The sequence below is a fragment of the Musca autumnalis genome, unplaced genomic scaffold (assembly GCF_047663935.1).
Source record: "Musca autumnalis isolate F117 unplaced genomic scaffold, ASM4766393v1 scaffold_1, whole genome shotgun sequence".
NCBI lineage: Eukaryota > Metazoa > Arthropoda > Insecta > Diptera > Muscidae > Musca > Musca autumnalis.
The window spans coordinates 80,681,961-80,708,525 of record NW_027411644.1 but is presented as its reverse complement, the minus strand read 5'-3'; the positions used below and the strand labels follow the sequence as shown (position 1 = coordinate 80,708,525).

Here is a 26,565-nt window from a genome sequence, read left to right as displayed (position 1 = left end):
GCTGTTTTCCCAAGAAAACTGTTACCGTCGTAATGGAGGTATCGAATGCAAATCGCTTCAACAAAAATCAAAGTGATCCGAGAGCAGGTCTTAAAGTGAACTTATCCGAAATTTTGTGTGAGAGGTACCAGAAGGAGTAGACAAATATAGTCCATATTCGAACCTGATCTATATCTGGTAGATATATTAGGATGTGCAAAGTATGGATTACATCGGTCACTCCCTTCTAGAGTTATAGTGCGCAAAATTTTTCGGAACATTTTTGAAGTTTTGTGGGGAGGTACGTGAAGGAGTGGACCGATATAGCCCATCTTCGAATTTAAACTATGTTTTGATAAAATATTACGAAGGCCAAATTTTGGACCGAATCGACAGATCCATTCAAGAGTTATCTTGCGCTCCAACCACTACACAAGGTGTCATAGGGGCTTTTTGCACTTTCAGGTCATTTTCTCAGGAAGTATGGACTTGCCCCTGATGAAACTTGTACTGTCGTGTGGGGGGAAGTGAATACAAGTTGTTGCAACAAAAATCAAAGCGATTCGAGAGCAGGTCCTAAACTGAACTTATCCCAAATTTTGTGTGGGAAGTACCCGAAGGAGTGGACCGATTGAGTCCATATTGGAAATTCATCTAAGTCCGGTAGACATTTCACGATTTGCAAAGTAGGGACCAAATCGGTTACTTCCTTCGAGATTTATCGTACGTACAAATTTTCCGAACATTTTCGAACTTTTGTGGGGGAGGTACCGGAAGGAGTGGACCGATATAACCCATCTTCGAACTTAAACTAAGTTTGGACAAAATATTACGAAAGCCAAATTTTGGATCGAATCGATTGATCCGTTCGAGAGTTATCGTGCGCTCCAGCCAGACAGACAGACGGACATTGCTCAATCGACTCCAAATTGTCTGGAACACATTTCGTCCAAACATACTTGGGGTCTAAAACCATTATTTCGATGAGGCACATTTTGCCCGTATGAAAGTGTATATTCCCTCGTTAGCATAAATGCTGAGGGTATAATGATTTCGATTGGTTTTCATCCTTCGATAGTTAAACTTTTCAAGTGTTTTCTCGATGAGAGAAAATTCTGTATTCAGATTTGAAATGTAGTATCGTCTGAAGGTTCTATGTCATGCGGTGTGCCACAAGACTCTATTTTGGCTCCCCGCTTATACCATGTTTCTATTTATGATTTTCCTCATGAAGTAAATGGATTCAAGGGAATACTTTATGCTGACGACTCACTACTCTATGCCCATGATGAATCTCCATCAGTAGCACTTCAGCATGTATCGACGCATCTAAATAAAGTTAGTAATTTTTATTCGCAATGGGGTATAAAAATTAATGTTTCAAAGAGTAATGCCATATGTATTCGCAATGCTTCAGGAAAATGCAAATATACTGTGGTACCAGAAAGTAAGAAACTAGATTTATCTTTGGATGGTAATAAAATTGAATTTAAAGAAAAATTTAAAATATGTTGGTGTTAATTTTAACAAGCTACTGAAGTTTATAACATCGAAAGAGCTAATCGTGTAAAAGGCGCCTTTGCAATTCTTTTCAATAATAAGTTTTTGTCTACAAAAACTAAACTTTATCTATATAAAGTGAGCTTACGTGTCGTACTTTTGGATGCATTTATAATTTGGTTTTGCATAGCACCAACCACTATGAAAAATTTGGAGATTTTTGAACGACACGTTCTCCGCAAATGTTTAGGAAGAAATTTTAGCGCATTGAATAAGCGATACTCTAATGAATATATTATAGAGAAAGCAAAATTACACCTTTGTCACAGTATTCCCTAAATATAAGGACACGTTTGGTTGAAAGACTTTCATATCATGATAACTGTTTAATCAAAAATATTCTAGAAAGCGAAAAGAATTCGGCTGGACAAACACGAACTATCTTTCTGCTATTTGTATTTTACAAGAACAAGTCGATAGTCCTAGTCACGATTTCTATATATGTTCTACTTCCGGTACGCATAGGGGATAATTTGTTTTACTTTTATTATTTAGTTTAATTTTCTTTTTCATCCTTAGTTTAAGTAAAATAAGTAGTCTTTAAGTTTTTTTTATTCACACATAGATACAACTCGATATGTTCCTCTAAGTGCCGGGAGCAAGCTCTGTACACTTAAAGAAGGTATTGTTTATACGAGGGCAGTTCGGAAACTTCTTAGCCTAGCACAAAAAGCGCGGTATAAACAGAAAAAAGTTAAGTGTTTTGGAAACTTCCATCTCTGTTATGAACACATGTTAAATTTTGTTTCGATCTGGCAACTCCTTTATATAGAAACAGGTGTCCAAAAAAGACGCATCCTCAATTTTTTTACAATGGAAAAATTAGAAATGCGTGCTGTCATTAAATATTTACATAAAAAAGGTTTATCGGGACAAGAAATTCATAATGATATGGTGAATGTGTTAGGTGAAAGTGCTCCTTCATATGCAACAGTAAAAAATTGGGTTGCTGAATTTAAACGTGGTCGTACAAGCATTGAAGATGAACCACGTAGTGGACGTCCAAAAACAGCAACAACAACAGAAATTGTAGCCAAAGTGCATGATAGGTATTAAATGATCGACAAATAAAAGTGCGTGAAATTGCTAATATCATGGGCATCTCAAATGATCGAGTCCATTTAATTTTGCATGAAGAACTACAGATGAAAAAGCTTTCTGCAAGATGGGTGCCGCATTTGTTAACAGTCGATCAAAAACGCATAAGAATGAACATTTCTCAAGCTTGTTTGGATCGTTTTAAGCGAAATAAAATGGATTTTAAGCGTCGTTTCATAACTGTTGATGAGACATGGATCCACCACTTACTCCAGAGACAAAGGAACAGTCCAAACAATGGACTGAAGCTGGAGGAAGTGCCCCAAAGAAGGCAAAAACAATTCAATCGGCTGGTAAGGTTATGGCAACGGTTTTTCGGGACTTCAAAGGTATTTTATTGATTGACTATCTGCAAAAGGGTAAAACAATAAATTCAGAGTACTATTGCAACCGTTTGGATCAATTAAATGTACAAATTCGAGAAAAACGTCCTGGCTTACAACACAAAAAAATAATTTTTCATCAAGACAACGCACCAGCGCACAAGAGTGTTTTAACAATGGCTAAAATCAACGAATTAAAGTACGAGTTGCTTGACCACCCACCTTATTCTCCTGATTTAGCTCCCAGTGAATTTTACTTGTTCCCAAATCTAAAAAAATTCCTTGCTGGCAAGCGTTTTACCTCAAATGAAGATGCAATTACAGTTGTAAACCACTATTTTGAAGACCTTGAGGAAAACTATTTTAATCAAGGGATAGAATTGCTAGAAAAGCGTTGGACTAAGTGTATTGAAGTTTCAGGAGATTATATTGAAAAATAAAAATATTTTTGAAAAACTAACTATTCTCTTTCATTGATAGGCTAAGAAGTTTCCGAACCGCCCTCGTAAACTTGTTAATGATCATCATTTAAATCTATAGGCAAGCTGCAAAATCTTTTACCCATGACATTAAAATAATACAATATAGTTTTAAGTATTCTCATCAATAATTGTCTTATATACTTTATTACTGAAAACAAAAAGTCTCAATAAATCTAAATCTAAACAAGTAAGAAAGTATCAGTCAGCTGAGCCGACAGAGATATACCCTCAGCCACGTACCCGAAGAAAAAAAGTTAACACAATACTTCTGTAGGTTTTTTAGCTGTTGGGAAAATTTTCCAGGATGGAAAGGGCCGCAATAAACTACATGTTGCAACAAAATTCAGAATGATCCAAGACGAGTGCATTTTTTCCAAACTTTGGGTAGGGTGTACCCATAGGAGTGATCCGATGTAGTACATATTCGGACCTAATACAAATCTGTAGGAAATATTTTTTTTTTCTTTATTAGTCTATGGATATTTTCCTTACAGACTATATAATGAAATATGTTGTACTTAATTTTCGAAATTTAAATATATTACAATTTTACTTTTCAATTTACAAAGTTTGGGTTAAATCGATTTCTCTCTTAAAGGGTTATTTTACACATTAGCCAGTTTAGGTGGTGCCGGTAGGATTTTCTGAACCTTTTTGGGTCATTATCTCAGGAAGTATGGACTTTCCCACGAAAAAAATTACAACCTCCTAACAGGGGCCGCAAGTGCAACCTGCTGCGTCACAAATTAATAAGATCAGAGAGGAGTTGTTAAACTATACTTTTTCCAAATTTTGTGTGGGAGGTACTCAAATGAGTGGACCGATATAGTCCACATTAGAACTCGATCGATGCCTGAAAGTAATATTATCAATAGCAAAGTTTGGCTCAATTCGGTTATTCCCTCCTAGAGTTATCATGCCCACAATCTTAGCGAAAAATGTTGAACCTTTGTGGGGGAGGTACCGGAAGGAGTGGACCGATATGGTCTACCTTCGAATTTAAACTAAATTTGGACAAAATATTGAAAGACCCAAAATTTTAACCAAATATGTTGATCCGTTCGAGAGTTATCGTGCACTCCAACTACGACACATGGTATTATATGGGTTGTTTGCAGTTTTCGTGCTGATTTCTTAGGATATATGGACTTGCTCCTGAAAAATATTATATCGTCGTAATGGGGGTAGTGAATACAAGTGGCTGCAACAAAAATCAAAGCGATTCGAGAGCAGGCCTTAAACTGCACTTAAGCAAAATTTTGTGTGGGAGGTACCCGAAAGAGTGAACCAATAGGGTCCATATTGGAACCTCATCTATGTCTGGTAGAAATGTCACGATGTGCAAAGTATAGACTAATTCGGTTACTCCCTTCAAGAGTTATAGTGCGGACAATTTTTCCGAACATTTTTGAACTTTTGTGGGGGAGGTACCTGAAGGAGTGGACCGATATCGCCCATCTTCGAACTTAAATCAAATCTGGACAAAATATTTCGATACCCAAAATTTGAACCGAATCGATTAATCCGTTCGAGAGTTATCGTGCGCACCAGCCAGCCAGACAGACAGACGGACAGACAGACAGACGGACGGACATTGCTAGATCGACTCAAAATTGTCTGAAACGGATATCGTACAAACATACTTGGGGTCTAAAACCATTATTTCGATAAGGCATATTTTTGGCCGTATAAAAGTGTAAATGAAGAAAAGACAAAATTTTTTAGTTTTTCATAAAAAAAAATTAAAAAATTTGTTTTAAGCTACATGAATGATTTTTGGTACATAGATTGGGAAAAAAATCCCATTCTTAAATCTGTTCGAGATACTCATTTTGGTTGTTGCGCGCAAAAGTTATGGCGGTTTCAATTCTGATAAAAAGAAAAAAATCTTTAAAAGACTCTAATCATTATATTGAGAAACTCTCTTAATTAGGGGCTCCCTACTTACTATATGTTTACTGAGGTCCCATAACTTTAGTGAAAAAGTTGTAAATTTTCGCGGAAATTAGGAAAGCATTCAAAACAATTGGTAGTTTACAACTTGTTCTAATAAAATTCAAGCTGTTTATGCATCTGAATAATATATAAAAAATATGTACGTAATCTAAACATCGCGAAGATTCAAATGAAACCAAAACTATACAAATCCGTTTAGCGGTTTGCATATTATAGCAAAAAACAAAAAATATATTGAGGAAATTTATAAAATTTTTGTAAGAGAAAATATTTATTAAAATTTATTTTGTGAGTTAGTTGAACAAAATGTAAGAAAAATAGGTCGGAGTTTTTCTTCTATTTTAGTTAAATTCCACGAAATGAATCACATTTTTTATTCTAATCACTTCTCGAAAACACGCTAACATCTAGCAGAAGATATGGATATCTTTCAAATAAATGTTGGGTTCCTTTAAATGGGGTATAATCTTAAAATAAAATTGTATCGGGTAATGTTCATTTTGAAATGCGTGTAAATCGCGAAATCCTCAAAATCACTTGATGCGCATGCGATTTACCAATACAGCGAATTCTTCTCTTTTAATTTGTACACATTTGCCAGGATTTACTTTGGCCGCTAAGATGTAGCATCGTCTGCAGTTTAGTGTGCAACAAACTGTATTACGCTTATATTTTGCACAAAGTGCATACACTTTTTATGCGCATCCGATTTCACTATCAACCGCGAAAAAATACATCGATCTAAACATATTTCAATAAAATCCATCAAGAACCGTGGATGTAGCATCACACAGTATTTTTTGGATAAATCGGATACAGCTCCCATGCCACTAAATTTTTCAAACCGCTGTTTTCGCACAAACGCGAGTGATGATTCACTTTCTTCATTGAAATGGAAACGATCCACATAAAACGCGAATTAGTCAGCGATATTTTGAAAAACATTTTTCGCAAATTTTTCAATTTTTGCAGTAGCCATTTCCGCCGTTCTAGTAAATGGATTTTTACGATCTGTGATTTATATGATCCGGATCGTCGAAAAACTAAAATATCGCGGGGTACCAGCACACTCAAAACGATATTGTAAATACTGTACCCAAAAAATAGGTTTTTTAGAAAAAATATCGCACTAAATGTTGGCCTTTGGCAGTAGATTACTCTGCTGCTGTGTGGGCTACATACTTAATATACATATCAGATTATGCGAAATCGCGAGTTCTTTAGTCCTATAATTGGTTTTTCGAAATATCCGAATGCGCGTCCCAGTTACATAAAAAATACAAAAAACACCTGAAATCTGGCTTCAAAATGTCAGCATCCATAAAAGGTGGATGCAGTGGAAATTTTGGAAAGTGATACATTAGAAGTGTAATCTTCATTTTGTATTCTCCAACTTTTACTTTGGACAGATGTCCGTCATTTGAATGGTTTAATCAGAAATCGAATAGCAATGTAAAAAACCTGTTTAGATTCAACGTGTTTTTACCTATGGTTTTTCCTTTACGCGGTCGTAACTACCACGTAAATTATTTTTTTTTGCTAAATTTTTGAGCTTTGTACAAAAACATCTAAATTAATCCAGCAATAGTCATAGTTACTGGCAAACTACAATAGTTCGCGTATTATAATAGTGCAAACCTTGGCTTCATGGAAACTAAAAAATTTTGACTTTTCCTCAAATACCCTCTTTAGCCTAAAGGCTGAGGGTATAAAAACATAAAATTGTCGTAAACTCTTTTTTTCAGAAATATAATTTTTTAACAAAAAAATTAAAAAAATGTTCAAAGTGATTTGTGCATGACCGCTTTCAATATTTGAAAGGAATAAACGTTATTTTAGTTATTAGTACGCTTAAGTTTATTCATTCGTGCAACAGGAAATAATTTTTGATTTTTTTTCCATTTCATATATTTATCGAAAAAAATATTTTTTTTTTTAAATTGATTTGTGCGTGAACTTTTTTATATATACACTCTTGATCCGGATAAGATTCTGAGACGATCTAGTCAGGCGCCTCTGATACTCTAGCGTCCACAATAATTTAGCTAAATAGCTAAATAATTCAGCTAAAATCTGTCAGTTTTGCACCCGAGTGTTTTTTCCACTGATAATTCTACTTCGAATATGGGCTATATCGGGACGACACCTCCCAATTTTCGACATTTTGAGGATTTTAGCTACAATTGTTAACCATTTGAAGTTCTCAGTGGTCACAAAACTTCTGCACCAAAAATTGTCAACATATGTCCATGTTTTGGTATAGCTCCCATATAACGGTGCCTCCCGATTATCGGTATTTTGAGTATGTTAACCACAATTGTTAACCGAACTAATCGTAATTTGACATTTGAGGTTCCCAGTAATCACAAAACTTATATTCCAATAATAAACAACATACATAGATCCATGTTTAGGTATAGCCCCATATAACGGTAACTCCCGATTTTCGGCATTTGTAGGATCTTAGCTACATTAATTGACCAATAACAAAATTTCTCTGGCTTAGGCCCCATATAACGGTACCTCGAGATTTCGGTATTTTCCGATATTAGCTACATATTTTAACTGACCTGACAATTGAGGTTAACAGTGATCGCAACACTTCTCCACCCAAAATAACCGTAAATTGCTAGGGATCTTCAATGGCCATCATGAGCCTTGGCATTCCATCCTAGGTGAAGACCAAAGGCGGGCAGTGCTGGCCGAGCAAATTGATAGCTTCATGTTTTGCACGGTGACTGAAGACGATTCTACCAGGATAAGAGGTGATTGCCACGGCCCTTCATGACCTATCCTGGCAATCCGTCATTTCCCTTGGCTTTATGAGGCGAAGAGGAGTGTGCTACACCATATAAGAAGAGACATTCCAGGCGAGGAGGTACTACCACAATTTAAGATGGGCGATGTTGTAGACGTCAGACAAATGTCCTCAATCTATCGTTAGCCACCCATATTGTACCACAAACCTGGAAAGTTTTCAGAATAGTCCCGCTACTGAAGATTGTCAATGATCCCAGCCTTCGATACCGTCAACAATGTCAAGCTGTTCGAGGACATAGAGAAGACTTCTCTCCAGCCGTGTTTAAAACGTTGGATATCATATACATACATAGGTGTGGACGCCAAGAATTTTGGAATTCAGAAATAAGAAGTCGAAAAACCGTAGAGTGAAACATACAGTTCCCCAAGGTAGGGTGATATCTCCAGATCTGTTTAACTTCTATCTTTCGGAAATTTTACACCATCCAGGCCGATTTTGGCGTTGGGACCCGACACACCTATCGCCCATGACATATGCGATAGGTTTAATATCTAAATAGCTGAATTTGTGCAGTTCTTCAATCCACTATCACACTGTTCACCACCTAGGCGGTTGCAATGAGGCTAGCTCAAAAAATATTGGGCTCTGGAATCCTGATTCCAAACACTAACTACTCCAACGTATTGGGTGCAGCTATTTGTAAAAATATCAGAAGTAGGAACACTGTTCTCAAGTCTCCGGGTGGGAACACATGGGGTGCTGACGCAGAAACCTTGTTGATCTCTTCTAAAGAAATAGGCCCGTCTGTGGCGCCATGCAAATGTTAGCACTACGCAGCGGAAGAATAATTAAACCTACCAGAAAGCCACCCTTAGGACATCGAAAGGGTGCCTCTTCATGACACCAGTTGACCGCCTTCATAAGCAACTCCACTCAACTGTCTTCCGATTCTTTGTAGACACAGGTTGCGTCTGTAATAATCGTATATATCCAACATCGAATCCTCAAATTCCAGATCATCTACAAAACCAAATTACGAACATTTTCAAATAGGTCAAATGCAAACATTGAATCCTCGAGTTTCCGATCGTCTACGAATTGTCTACATCAAAGCACCAAAATATCTACGAATCTCTCGATGACCACATCGACATTAGAGCCCTCGTTGTTTCCGCACGAAGCATCCAACCACCAAGCCGTAACCCTAGCTGTTGATTCGCCCTGCAAACGCCAAATAGCCAATACTACCCGATGATTGTAAAGCAAGAAAAGGAGATATCTCATCATTTTATTCCGTAAGGTGCAGTGAGCCCTTATGGCGACCCTAGAGGCGACTGAACTTAGCCCAGCCAACTACAAAGTTACGATGCTGTGCCTCACTCACAAAAGTTAAACAGTTTTCGCTTATTCGCATTTTAAAGGCCATTCGAGGATCAGTTTGAACTTTTTGCCAAAGGTTCTGCTTGTGGTCCTGTTTACCGAGATATAAAGTTATGCGCGGACAAGACCATCCTTCTCGACATACTGACCCAAAAGTACTTTGACTACATTTCACTACACCCTACTACTTCTACCTGACACTAGCGCTGTAACAGGCCATACAATGATGAATTTCGCTCCAATGTATTTTTGCGACACTCGCTGTCACTGCCTACGGCTAATAATTCTCATTTACGAGGGTTGGCGTTTTTTGTTTGGGATGACGACTTCTATTTTGTTTTTCAATAAATTAAAGTTGTTTTAATAAAATATTAAGCCTGACTATTTTGAAAAACAATTCTCATTTACTTCAGGTTATTGAAGTATTTCAGAATTGGAGGCACTGGACCCTCGGGGTTTTCAGTTCTACGGGGCTCGTGAGTCATCTGTTTCCTTTGGCACTGGACCTTCGGGTTTCTCAGTTCAACAGGGCCTTCGGGTCATCTGTTCCATTTGGCACTGGACCTTCGGATTTTTCAGTTCAACAGGGCCTTCGGGACATCTGTTCTATTCAACACTGGACCTTAGGGGTTTTCTGTTCTACAGAGCCTTCGGGTCATCTGTTCCATTCGGCACTGGACCTTCGGGGTTTTCAGTTCTACGGGGGCTTCGGGTCAACTGATCCATTCGGCACTGGACTTTCGGGTTTTTTAGTTCTACAGGGCTTTCGAGTCATCTGTTCCATTCGGCACTAGACCTTCGGGGTTTCCAGTTCTACAGGGCTTTGGGTCATCTGTTCCATTCGGCACTGGACTTTCCGGTTTTTTTTTCAGTTCTACAGAGCTTCGGGACATCTGTTCCATTCGGCACTGGACTTTCGGGTTTTTCAGTTCTACAGGACTTTCGAGTCATCTGTTCCATTCGGAACTGGACCTTCGGTAATTTCAGTTCTACGGGGGCTTCGGGTGAACTGATCCATTCGGCACTGGACTTTCGGGTTTTTCAGTTCTACAGGGGCTTCGGGTGAACTGATCCATTCGGCACTGGACTTTCGGGTTTTTCAGTTCTACAGGGCTTTTGAGTCATCGGTTTCATTCGGCACTGGACCTTCTGGTTTAGGAGTTCTACAGGGCCTTCGGGTCAGCTTTTCCACTGTTTGGGTAATAGTAGTACATTGTAGAAAGTATACCGTAGCCCTAGACTAACACCCGAACGACGTATCCATCGTGTCAACACCCGAACGCCGAATCCATAGTGTTCCCGACCATCAATAGCCGAACGCCGACTCCACCGTGTACCCGAACCTTATCACCCGGACTTCGAATCCACCTGGTTCCCAATCACCTACAACCCGCCATCCCGCTTATCTACACACCGTCATCAATATACCAGTTTCCCGAATATCCACGAAGTAACAGCGAAACCACCGGGTCCCGACACCCAGCAAACCCTTCAACCACCACCGATTTCGTCGAGTCATCCGACTAAGGGTAACCATTATCAGAACAACACCCACTTATCACGAAACCCCCAACTAACAGCACCGGTCCACCTAGCCATCTTCACGCCAACGATCGATCTATACCCATTGAACATATTCTTATCGTATTCTATCCCGAGTGTATTGTAAACTAGTTCTTAAATCAATAAAATCCGTATTAATCCCCTGGAAAGGGAAAATAATAGTCTTATCATTTCGTATGGTTTAGTGGGTCCTTATGGAGACCCTGGACGCAACTGTGCTTACCCCAGCCAACGAGAAAACCATTTTACAATATGGATCACGAAATGTCCCATTATATCGGATCACTCCTTCATACACCAATCGCACTAAAGGTTTTAGTAGTATTTCAATAGAATTATTGGTCCTTCGTAAAAAGACCTCTTGGTTGTCTATAAAAATACCTATTGGTCCTCTATGGAATGATCCATTGGTGGGGAAACCTTTTAGTCCTCTATAAGAGGACTAAAGGTTTAGGCGGCCCAAATGTATTTTTTATATAATTAGATTTTTCAATTTGATCCAAAAAACTTATATATGAAATTTGATGGCGATCGGTCAACGTTAACCCGTGCCAACCAAGCGATATTTGTTTCCATAGTAATTTGTATTTCACGAAACTCTCTAATGATCGCATTTATGGTCTAATCGATGAAAACATTTAACCAGTTAATTATTGTGGCTAAAAAACGAATCTAAAACAAGCAAAAAAGCGTTAAGATCGGCCGGGCCGAACTTTTCATACCCTCCACTATAAAATATTCTGGACTAAAATGGAATAATTAGTTCTCATTCCTGTCCCCAACTTTAAGTGGGTACGTTAAAATGTCAGATAATGTACATAAAATGTTTCATTCGGTAGGCCCTTTTTTTATGGTGCCTATATCTAACTATGTATGTTGAAAATTTTTGGTGGGCTAGAAATTGGACCTATGTTGACAGTTTTTGATGAGAGCCTTTAACGTCAAATAACTCCTAATTCGGTTAAAAATTGTAGCTAGAATCCTCAAAATATGTACCGAAAATCGGTACATAACGTGGGAACTTCAAATGTCATTAACAGCTAGTTCGGAGGTATGTGTGCTATACGAAAATATGAACTTAAATGAACAATTTTTGTTGGCTTTTAAATTTCAAATTACAGAAAGTTCGTCCAAAAAATAAGGATAAGGTACGGAAAATCAGGAGGTTTGTTTTGGGGCTATACCAAAACATGGACCTACGTTCGGTTAAACATTTTGAGTAAAATCCTCAAAGTACCGAAAATCGGGAAGTATCGTTATATTGGGGCTATGTTGAAAATTGTTGATGCAGATGTGTGGTGACCACTACAACCTTCAAATGTCAAATTACAGTTAGTTCGGTTAAAAATTTTAGCTAAAATTGCCAATTATTGAAAATTGGGAGGTACCGTTATATAGGAGCTATATGCGAAGATGGACCTATGTTGACAATTTTTGATGGAGAGGTGTTGTGACCACTAAGAACTTCAAATGTCAAATTACTGCTAGTTCGGTTTAATGTTGTAGTTAAAATCATCAAATTACTGAAAATCGGGAGGTACTTTTATATGGGAGCTTTATCAATACATCGACCTTTCTTGACAATTTTTGGTGGAGAGGTGTGGTGACCACTAAGAATTTCAAATGTCAAATGTTCAAATTACAGATAATTCGGTTAAAACTTGTAGGTAAAATTCTCAAAATACCGAAAATCCGTTATATGGGCATACCGAAATCCGTTATACCGAGGTACCGTTATATGGGGCTGTACCAAAACATGGACCTACGTTCATAATTATTTCGAATATAAGTTTTTTGGTCACTAAGAACCCTAAATATCAAATTATAGCTAATTCGGTCTAGAAATGTGAATTTAAACGTCAAAATACCTGAAATCGGGCGGTAACGTTATATGGGGACTATTCCAAAACATGGACCTATGTCCACTAGTTATATAAGTTTATTGACATTTAAGAACCCTAAGTGTCACATTATAGATAAATCGGTCTGAAAATGTAGCTAAAACGTTAAAATACTTTAAATCGGGGGGTACCGTTATATGGGGGCTAAACCAAAACGTGGACCTATGTCCACAAGTTTTGTTATATAAGTTTATTGACACTTAGGATCCCTAAATGTCAAATTATAGCTAAATTGGTCTGAAAATGTAGCTAAAAACGGCAAAATACCGTAAATCGGGGGGTACCGTTATATGGGGGCTATACCAAAACGTGGACCGATATAGCCCATCATCGAACTTGACCAGGGACGTAGCCAGGATTTCATTTCGGGGGGGGCCCACCTGACCAAAATTTTGAAAGTTCATGTTAGCGAAAATGTCATATTTAGCAAAGATGCAAACCTTATTTTAGACTTATTCTACTGATAAAATAATTTTCAATACTATTTTTTAGATCATATGGCGCAAGACTTCTTGGCCAATTTAATCTTTTAGAATTTTTTTTGACAATATGTCACAGTTAATATATGGTCAAAACAATGAATATATTAATAATGCCATATATTTTTCGGTGGATCATTTATCAAATAATTCACAACTACAGTGAATGTTATGAAATTCAGTGATATCACTTCGGTAAGGCCAACAGAAAGCGAATACAATGGAACACTTTAGAAATAGCATAACATTTAATTTTCAAATATCTTAACATTACAATTTTCAAAAATATGCAAAATTCCTATGTACATATCGCAAAGAATTTCTGAAGACCGAGAACTAATGCTGAGCAATAGTTAGTCTATCCATCAAGAAATTCTAGCACCTAATCGCGGTTATATAAATGAAAAATCCTCTCGCCAAATCGAGCATCTGTCAATAGACTTATTTTGACGTCCAATCGTCGGACTTCACTTATAGAAATTCTGGTTTCCTATTCTGGATATTCTCATAAATTGATCAGGAACAAGGGAAACTCTGGTATCCAGTCTTAAATTCTTTTACAATGAAATTATGTCGCTCAATCCAAGGTCTATACATGTATACATTCTTTTAGCAAAAATCCATAAACACAATTTTTCCCAATTTACATTTTTATTATACTCTCAGCCTTTAGCCATAATGTGCCTCATCGAAATAATGGCTTTAGGGCCAAAGTGTGTTTTGAAGAAATCTGTTTCAGAAAACTTGGAGCCGTTCGTCTGGATAGCTGCCTGGAGATCACGATAATTCTCAAACAGATCGCCAGATTCGGTCAATAATTTGGCCTTTGTGATATTTTGATCAATCTACTCTTTCGGCAAACTTCCGCAGAGTATTTCAAAAATTTTCAGTGAAGTGCAGTTTAAGACCTCTATGGATAAGCTGTGTAAGCTTAAGACCTCAATGGTCATGGCTTCACTACCCTTATGCTAATAATTAGTTATAAGTAAATATAAAATAAATTAATAAATAAAAAACTCTCTGGAAACGCTTTGCTTTTTTGCAACAAGTGTTCTCGGGGCTCCTATTACTACCGTACAAGTTTTTCAGAGGCAAGTCTATACTTCCAGGGAAAATGACCCAAAAGCTGTAAAGAACACCTAAGGTAATCATGTGTAGTGGCTAGTGTACACGACAACTTTCGAACCGGATACTGCGTTGGTCCAAACTTTGTTTATCGCAATATTTCAGCGAGCCTTATATATACAAAATTCGAAGATGGTGCTTTTCAGTATACTTCTTCTGGTATTTTCCCCCCAAATTTAAAGAATTTTAGCTAAAGTGGTATGCGCGAGCAACAGATTTGGTCCAAACTTTGGATTTAGTAATATTTTTTCCAAACTTAGTTTTTGCTCGAAAATGGGCCATACTGGGGTACCTCCCTCACAAACCTTCAAAATAGTTGTTTAAGTGCAGTTTAGAGCGGTATTAAGTTTTTCGTGGGCAAGTCCATATTTCCTGACTAAGAGTCAAAAGTTGAAAATTATACTGTGGCGAACTGACATGACTGGTGGGCGCTATATCTTTTAAAAGGAATAACTCCCAAAATAAGATCTACTCCAAAAATGAACTATGTCTGTCCGGTCCATTTCTCCATACCTCCTCCGCAACACTTGTGATCAATGATACAAATCCCTATTTTGTTTGCAAGTTCATACGCCCGAAATGGCTACAAATTTCTGAAAAGCTCCTAATGCATAGTTTTTGGGTTTAAGGATTTTGGCTGTGTAGCGGCTATTCGATCTGTCTATAGATGAAAGTTTCAATTCACACAGGCTCAGGGTATATTCCTGTCCGCAAAGTCGAGTGGTACTTGTTGAGATTTTGACGAAGAAGAACCTGTTTCCGGTCAGTTTTTAGATTTCGTTTGTCGTCACAAGGTCCTTTACCGAAGCAGGAAAAATTAACATTTCTAGAAATGTGCATCCATTGAAAGTACTTCCCAAAATACAATTGCTGTGGGTTTCTATGACGTTTTCTTCTGGTTTTATTCAAAGAGTAAATCGGTCTAAAATGGTCTAGAATTGAAATCGGTTCAGATTTGGATATAGTGCCTATATATATATTTTCGGCCGATTTCATGTATTTTATGCATTAAACACGCTATGTATGTCCAATTTCAATGAAATTTGGAATGTGTGACGGAATTGGGTCTAGAAATAAATTTTTCAAATTATATTGAAATCGGTTCAGATTTGGATATAGCTCCCATATATATTTTCCTCCAATTTCGTATATTTGATGCACCAAACACGCTTTATATACCCGATTTTAATGAAAGTTGCAAAGAGTGACGAAAATTGGCCTACAAATAAATTTGTCAAAATATATTTTACCAGGGTCAAATATAAACATTGACCTCAAGCTTAATAATCTTGATTTTATTAATATTCGAAAGGTCGAACAAAACATAAAAATTCGACAGAAAAATCCTTTTGTCCAATAGACATTTACGACACTGCGGTGGAACAGAAATTATATCATATTGCAAATTTCAAACATAATAAAGAACTTGTAATTGTTATGAATTTTAAAATAGTTCATTATAAAAACGTGTTAGAGAAAATATACAAACAATTAAAACCACAAATATTAAGCAACAGTTTTACATTTTATTGTTGAATTGCTCTTATAAAAAACTTCAAAAACAAAATGTCGCAAAAAATTTTTTTCTGGATGTTGCCAAGCCAAGGTATTGGACCTACAAGCAAACGTTCAATAAATACAAATAAACGTATTGTTCTGAACTCAGTAACACCGTCAGCCTAAAGTTCCGATTAAACGCTTAAACAACACCTTAAAACTTAACAAGAACTATGCATAAAATTGCTCATTATTTTTATGTTTTCAAATATGTTGAACAATAAGTATACCAATGTAGTTAAATAATTCTATGTAATGCTTCCAACTACTTTACATATTTCTTGAACAATTTAAAACAGTTTAAAATTTTACTCAAAAATTAAAAAATGTGTAACATAAGCTAATATTCTATGGGAACTAAAATCATTTCGGCTACGTCGGTGAACTTGACCTGCCTGCAAACAAAAGACGCATTTTCCCAAAATTTCATCGTCCTATCTCCATTTTTGTGGATGCTAGAGTGATTACCACAGACGGACGGACGGACGTGCACAGATCGACTCAGAATTTTACCCTGATCCAGAATATATATACTTTATAGGGTCGCAAATGAGTATTTCAATGCGTTACAAACGGAAAAACAAACTTAATATACCCTCCATACTATGGTGGAGGGTATAAAAAATGTGAAAATCGGATCGTATTTTGTTAAACTTAAAATCGGCCAAATATGCATATTGGAGCTGATGCTACTGGGCATAATGGTCTTCTATAAGAACAACCATTCATCGCTATGAGTAGTCTCATTTGTCTTCTATTAGAAGAACTATTGGTCCTTAAGAATGCCTATTGGTATCCTATAAAAAGATTTATAATTCTTTTCAAAAAATACCTATTGGTCTTCTATGAGAAGTTCTATTGGCCCTCCATTAGAATATATTAATATTCATGGAAAAGACCTATTGGTCCTCTATAAGAACCCATTGTTCTTCTAGGAGAAGATCTATTGGTCCTCTATAAAATGACCTTTTGGTCTTTTATGCGATGACCTATTGGTTCTCCATAAGAAAAACTATCATTCCTCTACGAAAAAAAACATATTGGTCCTCTATAAGAAGGACTACTGAAGACCTACTGGTTTACTACGGCAACAACCATTCATTTATGAGAAAAACTTGTGTTACTCTATTTGGTCGTCTGAGTGAAAATTACATAAGCTTAAATTATTATTGGTTTTATTATTATTTAATTTAGTTATTTACATTTGTTACTAACGTAATGTTTTTGTTCTTCTCTTTACAGGTATGTACTAGTATAAGTTGAAAATAAAGCCGATAATACGTATACAAATATGTTACCTATGTATGTATGTGAGTATTATAAAATATGTATATGAATTCCACCACTTCACACTTCTTTAAATCAACTAAAACATCACTTCACTCTCACGCCCCATGTCCTTGTCAACAAAATCCGACATTTATTGATTACAAATAAAAATTCCCATTTCATGCAACAAAGCCAAAGCCCAACATAACACCATTGACACACATATCCGGAATATTTCATTTTATTTTTCACATTTGATCTCGTTATCAATGATTCTTATTTTTAGCTTTAAAGCAAAAACATTTCGTACCCCAATGAAAAGCAGCAGAAAACACACAAATGATTTTAATTAAACAACAAATCTCTCTTGCTCTTCTTTAAAAGAAGAGCTCCCTTCAAACACAAATCACAAACAAACAAAAACAACATTGTTTCCAATACTTATACCACTTCTAACAGAATTAGTGCGAATGTGTGTGTCGCTGTGTTAAATCCTCTCATGTTATGTTATTTTTACCTTTACGAGTTCAAAGTTTTTTTCTACACATTTTTTAATTTAACTAAAATCTATGTCCCATTTTTTATGAAAACTAGAAAATCTATTAAATCACAAAAAATCAACAACAACAGCAGCACCAGCAACAGCAATGACAACATGTGAAATGTGAAAAGGCTGCTTGCCAAGCCATGTATTTCACTCTGTGAATAGCCGATGAATGGAAAATATGTATCCATGGAGGTTTCAAAGCGGATTAGTATGTCACTCTTGCTTGTGAATGATTAAGTGGAATTTGCAGTGGATTTAGTTGAACTTAACATGCATATGCGACCGACTGACTGCCCTAACTGCAGGCCGACTGAATGCTTCCCTCTCCAAACTGTTCTGACTGCCTGCCAGCCAGTCAGTCTGACATATGACAACGAGGAGTAACTATCAAAACTGATGGTAACAAATGAACAACACACACATACTGTGAAATAATAAAAAGGATTAGACAACAACAGAAATAAACAACAACAAAAACAACAAAAATACATCAAAACATGTGGAGGTATTAGGGAGGGATTTGAATATTGGTGACAAAGTAGTTGTGCAAGCCTATTTGTCTTTCATAAGAAGTTATATTGGTCTTCTATCAAAGACCCTCCTATGGCTTTCTATGAAAACACCTATTTAAAAAACCACGCTTGTTTGTCCTTGAAAAATATTCTTTTTAAAAAAATCCACGTTTGTCTGTCCTTGAAAATATTATTTTTAAAAAATACACGTTTGTCTGTCCTTGAAAATATTATTTTTAAAAAATCCACGTTTGTTTATCCTTGAAAAATATTCTTTTTAAAAATCCACGTTTCTTTTTCCTTAAAAATTCCGCGTCGGTTTGTCCTTGAAAAAAAATCTTTTTAGAAAATCCACGTTAGTTTGTCCTTGAAAAAAAAATCTTTTTAAAAAATTCACGTGTTTGTCTTTGAAAAATATTCTTTTTAAAAAATCCACGCTTGTTTGTCCTTAAAAATATTCTTTTAAAAGATCCACGCTTTTTTTGTCCTTGAAAATATTCTTTTTAACAAATGCACTTTTCTTTGTCCTTGAAAAAATATTTTTTTTAAATCCACGCTTCTTGGTCCTTTGAAAATATTATTTTTTAAATCCACGTTTCTTTGTCCTTGGAAAATATCAGTTTTAAAAAATTCTCGCTGCTTTGTCCTTGGAAAACATTCTTTTTAAAATATTCTTCTTAATGAATCCACGTTTCTTTGTCCTTGGAAAAATATTCTTCGTTTTTGTTGCAAATTTTTTTTAAAAAATCCCAAATACATTTTTAAAAAATACCAAGAATATTTTTAAAAAATCAAAAAATATTTAAAAAAAATCCACGTTTGTGGATAAAAATATTTTTAAAAAATTCACGTTTGTGGATAAAAATATTTTTAAAAAATTCACGTTTGTGGATAAAAATATTTTTAAAAAATTCACGTTTGTGGATAAAAATATATTTTAAAAAAAAATTCACATTTGTGGATAAAAATATTTTTAAAAAAATTCACATTTGTGGATAAAAATATTTTTAAAAAAATTCACGTTTGTGGATAAAAATATTTTTAAAAAATTCACGTTGGTGGATAAAAATATATTTTAAAAAAAAATCACATTTGTGGATAAAAATATTTTTAAAAAATCTACGTTTGTGGATAAAAATATTTTTTAAAAATTTACGTTTGCGGATAAAAATATGTTTAAAAAATCCACGTTTGTGGATAAATACATTTTTTAAAAATCCACGTTTGTGGATAAAAATATTTTTAAACCCACGTTTGTAGATACAAATATTTATAAAAAATCCACTTTTGTGGATATAAGAATTTTTAAAAAATCCACGATCTGCATAAAAATATTTTAAAAAAATCACGTTTGTGGATAAAAATATTTAAAAAAAAAATCCAAGTTTGTGGATAAAAATATTTAAAAAAAAAATCCACGTTTGTGGATAAAAATATTTTTAAAAAACCCAAGTTTGTGCATAAAAATATGTTTAAACAAGTGAGCCAAGGCTATAGTCGGGTCGGGGCCGACTATGTGATACCCTACACCACTACCCCTGTTCATAAGCTTTTGACTAATAAAATTCAAAATATTAAAATTGGGATAGCTTAGCGCCTTTGCTCTGAATGTCTTCATTAACCCAGGTCAATTTTTTTGAAACGCATTTAAGTGCATCGACAGTACAACCCAAATAAAAAATCGAAAAGTGGGATGTATGCCAACCATCAATAGGCTTCTTTCTGTGTTAGACCCCCATCAACCCCCAAAATTTCGTGAGGATCCGATCAAAATTTCGTAGTGTGATTGCACAAAAATGGAAAAAGGGATGCGATATCTCTGTTGTTTTACCACCTATGACAACCTACTTCACATCGTTGTAAAGTTGATATTTTCTACTTTCCTGGCCAGTTTTTGCTTTCGATATACCTCCTACAGAAGGGAGATATTAACTTTGAAATAAAACGTTGTCCTTTTTTCCAAATATTTTTTTTTTTTTTTGTCACATTCCGACCCCTGAATAATATCCGGCCATTATCAAAAATCAAAAGGATTTTTCCTCTGTGGGACCCCCAATAACACCCAAAATTTTGTGACGATCCAATTAAAATTGCGAACTGTAGCGTGATTTCCAAAAAAGTGGAAAAATGGGATGTATTACCGACTATTGCGATATCTCCGTTATTTGGATACCTACGCCAACCTGCTTTACATCATTGTAATGATGGGATTTTTTATTTTCATTGTCAGACTTTGCTTTTGAAAGGTCCGGAACCAAAGCTGTGATATTCGTCATTATTATCAAAATCGCAAAAATGAAAAGTTGTGTTCTATTAGCGGCTTTTGCGATATCTTCGTTGTTTGACCACCTACGTTACATCGTTGCAAAGGTGATATTTTCTACTTTCATCAGCAGGTTTTGCTTTTGACATACCCCTTTTAGAAGCAGAGATATTCGCTTTGAAATAAAACATTGACTTTTTCCCCCAAATAAGTTTTTTGCCCATTCCGACCTCTGAATATTATCCGACCATCACCAAAATCAATAGGCTCCTTTCTCTGTAGGATCCCCATTAACCCCCAAAATTTCGTGACGATCCGATTAAAATTGCGACCTGTAGCGTGATTACAAAAAAATTAAAAAAATGGGATGTATTGCCGACTATTGTGATATCTCCGTTATGTGGTCACCTACGCCGACCTAGTTTACATCATTGTAAAGATGGAATCATCTACTTTCACAGCCATGCTTTGCTTTTGGAAAGTCCCCAACCGAAGCTGTGATATTCGTCATTATTATTAAAACCGCAAAAAATAAAAAGTTGGGTTCTACTAGCGGCTATTGCGATATATTCGTTGTTTGATCACCTACGAGAACCTACTTTACATCATTAGAAAGGCGATATTTTCTACTTTCATGGCCAGGTTCTGATTTTGGTATACCCCATATTGAAGCTGAGATATTCGCTTTGGAAAAAAACGTTGTCTTTTTCTCCAAATAAGTTTTTTGCCCATTACGACCCCTAAGTATTATCCGACCATCACCAAAATCAATAGGCTTCTTCATCTGTGTGACCCCCATTAACCCTCAAAATTTCGTGACGATCCGATCAAAATTGAGACCTGTAGCGTGATTTCCAAAAAAGTGGAAAAATGGGATGTATTACCTACTATTGCTATATCTCCGTTATTTGGTCACCTACGCCGACCTAGTTTACATCATTGTAAAGAAAGTCCCCAGCCAATGCTGTGATATTCGTCATTATAACTAAAATCGCAAACATGAAAATTTGGGGTTTATTTGCGACTATTGTGATATCTTCGTTGTTTGATCACCTACGAGAACCTACTTTACATAATTAGAAAGGTGATATTTTCTACTTTTATTGTCAGGTTTTGCTTTTGGTATACCCCGTATAGAAGATGAGATATTCGCTTTGGAAAAAAACGTTGTCTTTTTATCCACATAAGTTTTTCGCCCATTCCGACCCCTAAATATAATCCGACCATCACCAAAATCAATAGGCTTCTTCCCCTCCGGAACCCCCATCAACACCCAAAATTTCGCGACGGTCCGATCAAAATTGCGACCTGTAGCGTGATTACAAGGTTTAGATGGACAGACGGACGGACGGACGGACTGACGGACGGACACACATAGCCAGATCGACTCAGCTCGTCGAGACATTCATTTTGATATATATAAGTATGGGTCTACGACCATTATTTCGATGCGTTACAAACTTTTTGGCCAAAACCAACTTATAATACCCTCCCCACATAGTGGTGTAGGGTATAAAAATCAACGTTTGTGTACAAGATTTTTAAAAATCCACGTTTCTGGATAATAATATTTTTAAAAATCCACGTTTCTGGATAATAATATTTTTAAAAATCCACGTTTTTGGATAATAATATTTTTTAAAAATCCACGTTTGTGGTGAAAATATTTTTAAAAATCCACGTTAGTGGATAATAATATTTTTTTTTAAATAGTCTGGCTTAATCCCATTGTTGTTGTTTTAATATTTTAAAACAACTAGTTTATTAGTGGAAAAAATTTGGCATTGTTCGCCAAGGGGTAAGGGGTATACTATAGTATAGTTTCGATTCTCGCCACAGAATCTCATCAGTTCCCTTGTTTTTTGTTTGTGGATATTCTCCACCGAAGTTATTTTTCAATAACTTCTTCAAAAAAAAACTTGTTATACCCAAACATCAATCGTCAGCTCGAAGTATAAGGGTAAGCAAAGAAAAAAGTTCAATGAGAAGTTTTTCCTTGGCAACCTCACACAACTCCGACGAAAACAATTCAAACCTTTTTCACTAGTATGTGTCGTCGAATTTCGACGAATGCACACACCAAAATTTAGTTGGACTGCTTTACAGCAAAAACAACACACAACAAAAATATTTTTAAAAAATCCAAGTTTGTGGATAAAAATATTTTTAAAAAATCCCCGTTTGTGGATAAAAATATTTTTAATAAAACCCCCTTTTGTGGATAAGAATATTTTTATTTTTAAAAAATCCACGTTTGTTGATAAAAATATTTTTAAACAATTAACGTTTGCGGATAAAAATATTGTTTGTTTTGTTTTTTGGTTGAAGTTTCAATCTCATTTGATTGTTTTTAAGTCTGGAGTGGATAAGAATATTTAAAAAAAAACCACGTTTGTGGAAAAAATATTTTTAAAAAATCCACGTTTGTGAAAAAAAATATTTTTAAAAAATCCACGTTTGTGGAAAAAATATTTTTAAAAAATCCACGTTTGTGGAAAAAATATTTTTAAACAAGTGAGCAAAGGCTATAGTCGGGACGGGGCCGACCATGTGGTACCCTACACCACTACCCCTGTGCATAAGCTTTTCACTGGTAAACATTTCTTTTAGGGAATATAAACCGACTACCACCAAAAATAATATGCCTCTTTGTCTCTGGGACCCCCATAAGCAACCAAAATTTCGTGACCATCTGATCAAAATTACGACCTGTAGCTTGATTGCAAAAAAATGGAAGAATTGGATGCATTACCGACTATTGTGGTATCTCCCTTGTTTGACCACCTTCGCCAACCTGCTTTACACCAATGTAAAGGTAATATTTTCTTCTTCCATTGACAGGCTTTGTCGTTGGAATACCCCTACTAGAAGCCAATATATTCACAAAGAATAAAACTTTGAATTTGTCTCCAAATGAGTTTTTCCCCATGCCGACCCCTAAATATTATCCGGCTATCACCAAAATCAATAGGCTTCTTCCTATGTGGGACCCGCATCAACTCCCAAAAAATTCGTGACGATCCGATCAAAATTGCGACCTGTGGCGTGATTACAAAAAAATCGGAAATCGGATGCATTATCGACCACCTATGACGACCTACTTTACATCGTTGTAAAGGTGATATTTTCTACTTTCCTTTCCAGGTTTTGCTTTTGATATACCTCTTAAAGAAACAGAGATATTGGCTTTGAAATAAAACGTTGACCTTTCTCAAAATAAGTGTTTGTCCATTCCGACCCCTGCATATTATACGACCATCATCAAAATCAATAGGCTTCTTTCTTTTTAGGACCCCCATTAACCCCCAAAATTTCGTGACCATCCGATCAAAATGGCGACCTGTAGCGTGATTACAAAAAAATCGGAAAATGGGATGCATTATCGGCTATTGCCATATCTTTGCTATTTGACCACCTACGACAACCTGCTTTACACCGTTGTAAAGGTGATATTTTCTACTTTCCTTTCCAGGTTTTGCTTTTGATATACCTCTTAAAGAAACAGAGATATTGGCTTTGAAATAAAATGTTGACTTTTCTCCAAATAAGTGTTTGCCCATTCCGACCCCTAAATATTATCCGACCATCACCAAAATCAATATGCTTCTTCATCTGTGAGACCCCCATTAACCCTGAAATTTTCGGGACGATCCGATCAATATTGCGACCTGTAGCGTGATTTCCAAAAAAAAAGTAGAAAAATGGGATGTATTACTGACTATTGCGATATCTCCGTTATTTGGGTGCCTACGCCGACCTGGTTTGCATCATTGTAAAGACGGGATCTTCTACTTTCATAGTCAGGCTTTGCTTTTGGAAAATTTTCAACCAAAGCTGTGATATTTGTCAATATAATTAAAATCGCAAAAATGAAAATTGGGGTTTTATTTGCTACTATTGCGATATTTTCGTTGTTTGATCACCTACGAGCACCCACTTTACATCATTAGAAAGGTGATATTTTCTGCTTTCATTATCAGGTTTTGATTTTGGAATACCCCATATAGAAGCTGAGATATTGGCTTTGAAAAAAAGCGTTGTCTTTTTATCCACCTAAGTTTTTTGCCCTTTCCGACCCCTAAATATTATCCGACCATCACCAAAATCAATAGGCTTCTTCCCATCCGGGACCCCCATCAACATCCAAAATTTCGTGACGATCCGATCAAAATTGCGGCCTGTAGCGTGATTACAAGGTTTAGATGGACAGACGGACAGACGGACGGACGGACGGACTGACGGACTGACAAACATAGCCAGATCGACTCAGCTCGTCGGGACATTCATTTTGATATATATAAGTATGGGTCTACGACCATTATTTCGATACGTTACAAACTTTTTGGCCAAAACCAACTTATAATACCCTCCCCACATAGTGGTGTAGGGTATAAAAATCCACGTTTGTGGAAAAAATATTTTTAAAAAATCCACGTTTGTGGAAAAAATATTTGTAAAAAATCCACGTTTGTGGAAAAAATATTTTTAAAAAATCCACGTTTGTGGAAAAAATATTTTTAAAAAATCCACGTTTGTGGAAAAAATATTTGTAAAAAATCCACGTTTGTGGAAAAAATATTTTTAAAAAATCCACGTTTGTGGAAAAAATATTTTTAAAAAATCCACGTTTGTGGAAAAAATATTTTTAAAAAATCCACGTTTGTGGAAAAAATATTTTTAAAAAATCCACGTTTGTGGAAAAAATATTTTTAAAAAATCCACGTTTGTGGAAAAAATATTTTTAAAAAATCCACGTTTGTGGAAAAAATATTTTTAAAAAATCCACGTTTGTGGAAAAAATATTTTTAAAAAATCCACGTTTGTGGAAAAAATATTTTTAAAAAATCCACGTTTAATGAAGAAACATTTTTAAAAAATCCACGTTTGTGGAAAATTAGTTTTAAAAATCCACGTTTATTAAAAAAATATTTTTCAAAAAATCCACGTTTGGGAAACATATTTTAAAACAATCCACGTTTGGGAAACATATTTTAAAACAATCCACGTTTGGGAAACATATTTTAAAACAATCCACGTTTGGGAAACATATTTTAAAACAATCCACGTTTGGGAAACATATTTTTAAAAAAATCCACGTTTGTGGAAAAATATTTTTAAAAAAATCCACGTTTATTAAAAAAATATTTGTATTAAAAAATATTTTTAAAAAAATCCACGTTTATTAAAAAAATATTTGTATTAAAAAATATTTTTAAAAAAATCCACGTTTATTAAAAAAATATTTGTATTAAAAAATATTTTTAAAAAATCCACGTTTATTGAAAAAACATTTTCCAAAAAATCTACGTTTGTTGAAAAAATATTTTGCAAAAAATTCACATTCATTGAAAAAATATTTTTTAAAAAATCCATGTTTAAATATTTTTCAAAAAATTCACGTTTTTTGAAAAAATATTTTTTAAGAAATGCATGTTTAAATATTTAAAAAAAAAACACTTTTATTGAAAAAATATTTTTCAAGAAATCCACGTTTATTGAAAAAATATACACATTTATTGAAAAAAAATACTTTTTTTAAATCCACGTTTATTGAAAAAATATACACATTTATTGAAAAAATATTTTTTTTAAATCCACGTTTACAGAAAAAATATTTTTTTTTTAAATCCACGTTTACAAAAAAATATTTTTTTTAGATCCACGTTTACAGAAAAAATATTTTTTTTAAATCCACGTTTACAGAAAAAATATTTTTTTTTTTTAAATTCACGTTTACAGAAAAAATATTTTTTTTTTTTTAAATCGACGTTTACAGAAAAAATATTTTTTTTAAATCGACGTTTACAGAA

The 26,565-nt window shown here is 35.1% G+C and overlaps 1 protein-coding gene across 1 annotated transcript in view; it reads left to right on the top strand.

Annotated features, from left to right (window-relative positions):
* The window catches only part of LOC141402034 (uncharacterized), a 1,128,858-nt gene that overhangs the window by 503,682 nt on the left and 598,611 nt on the right, over positions 1–26,565 (top strand). The window lies entirely within an intron of this gene.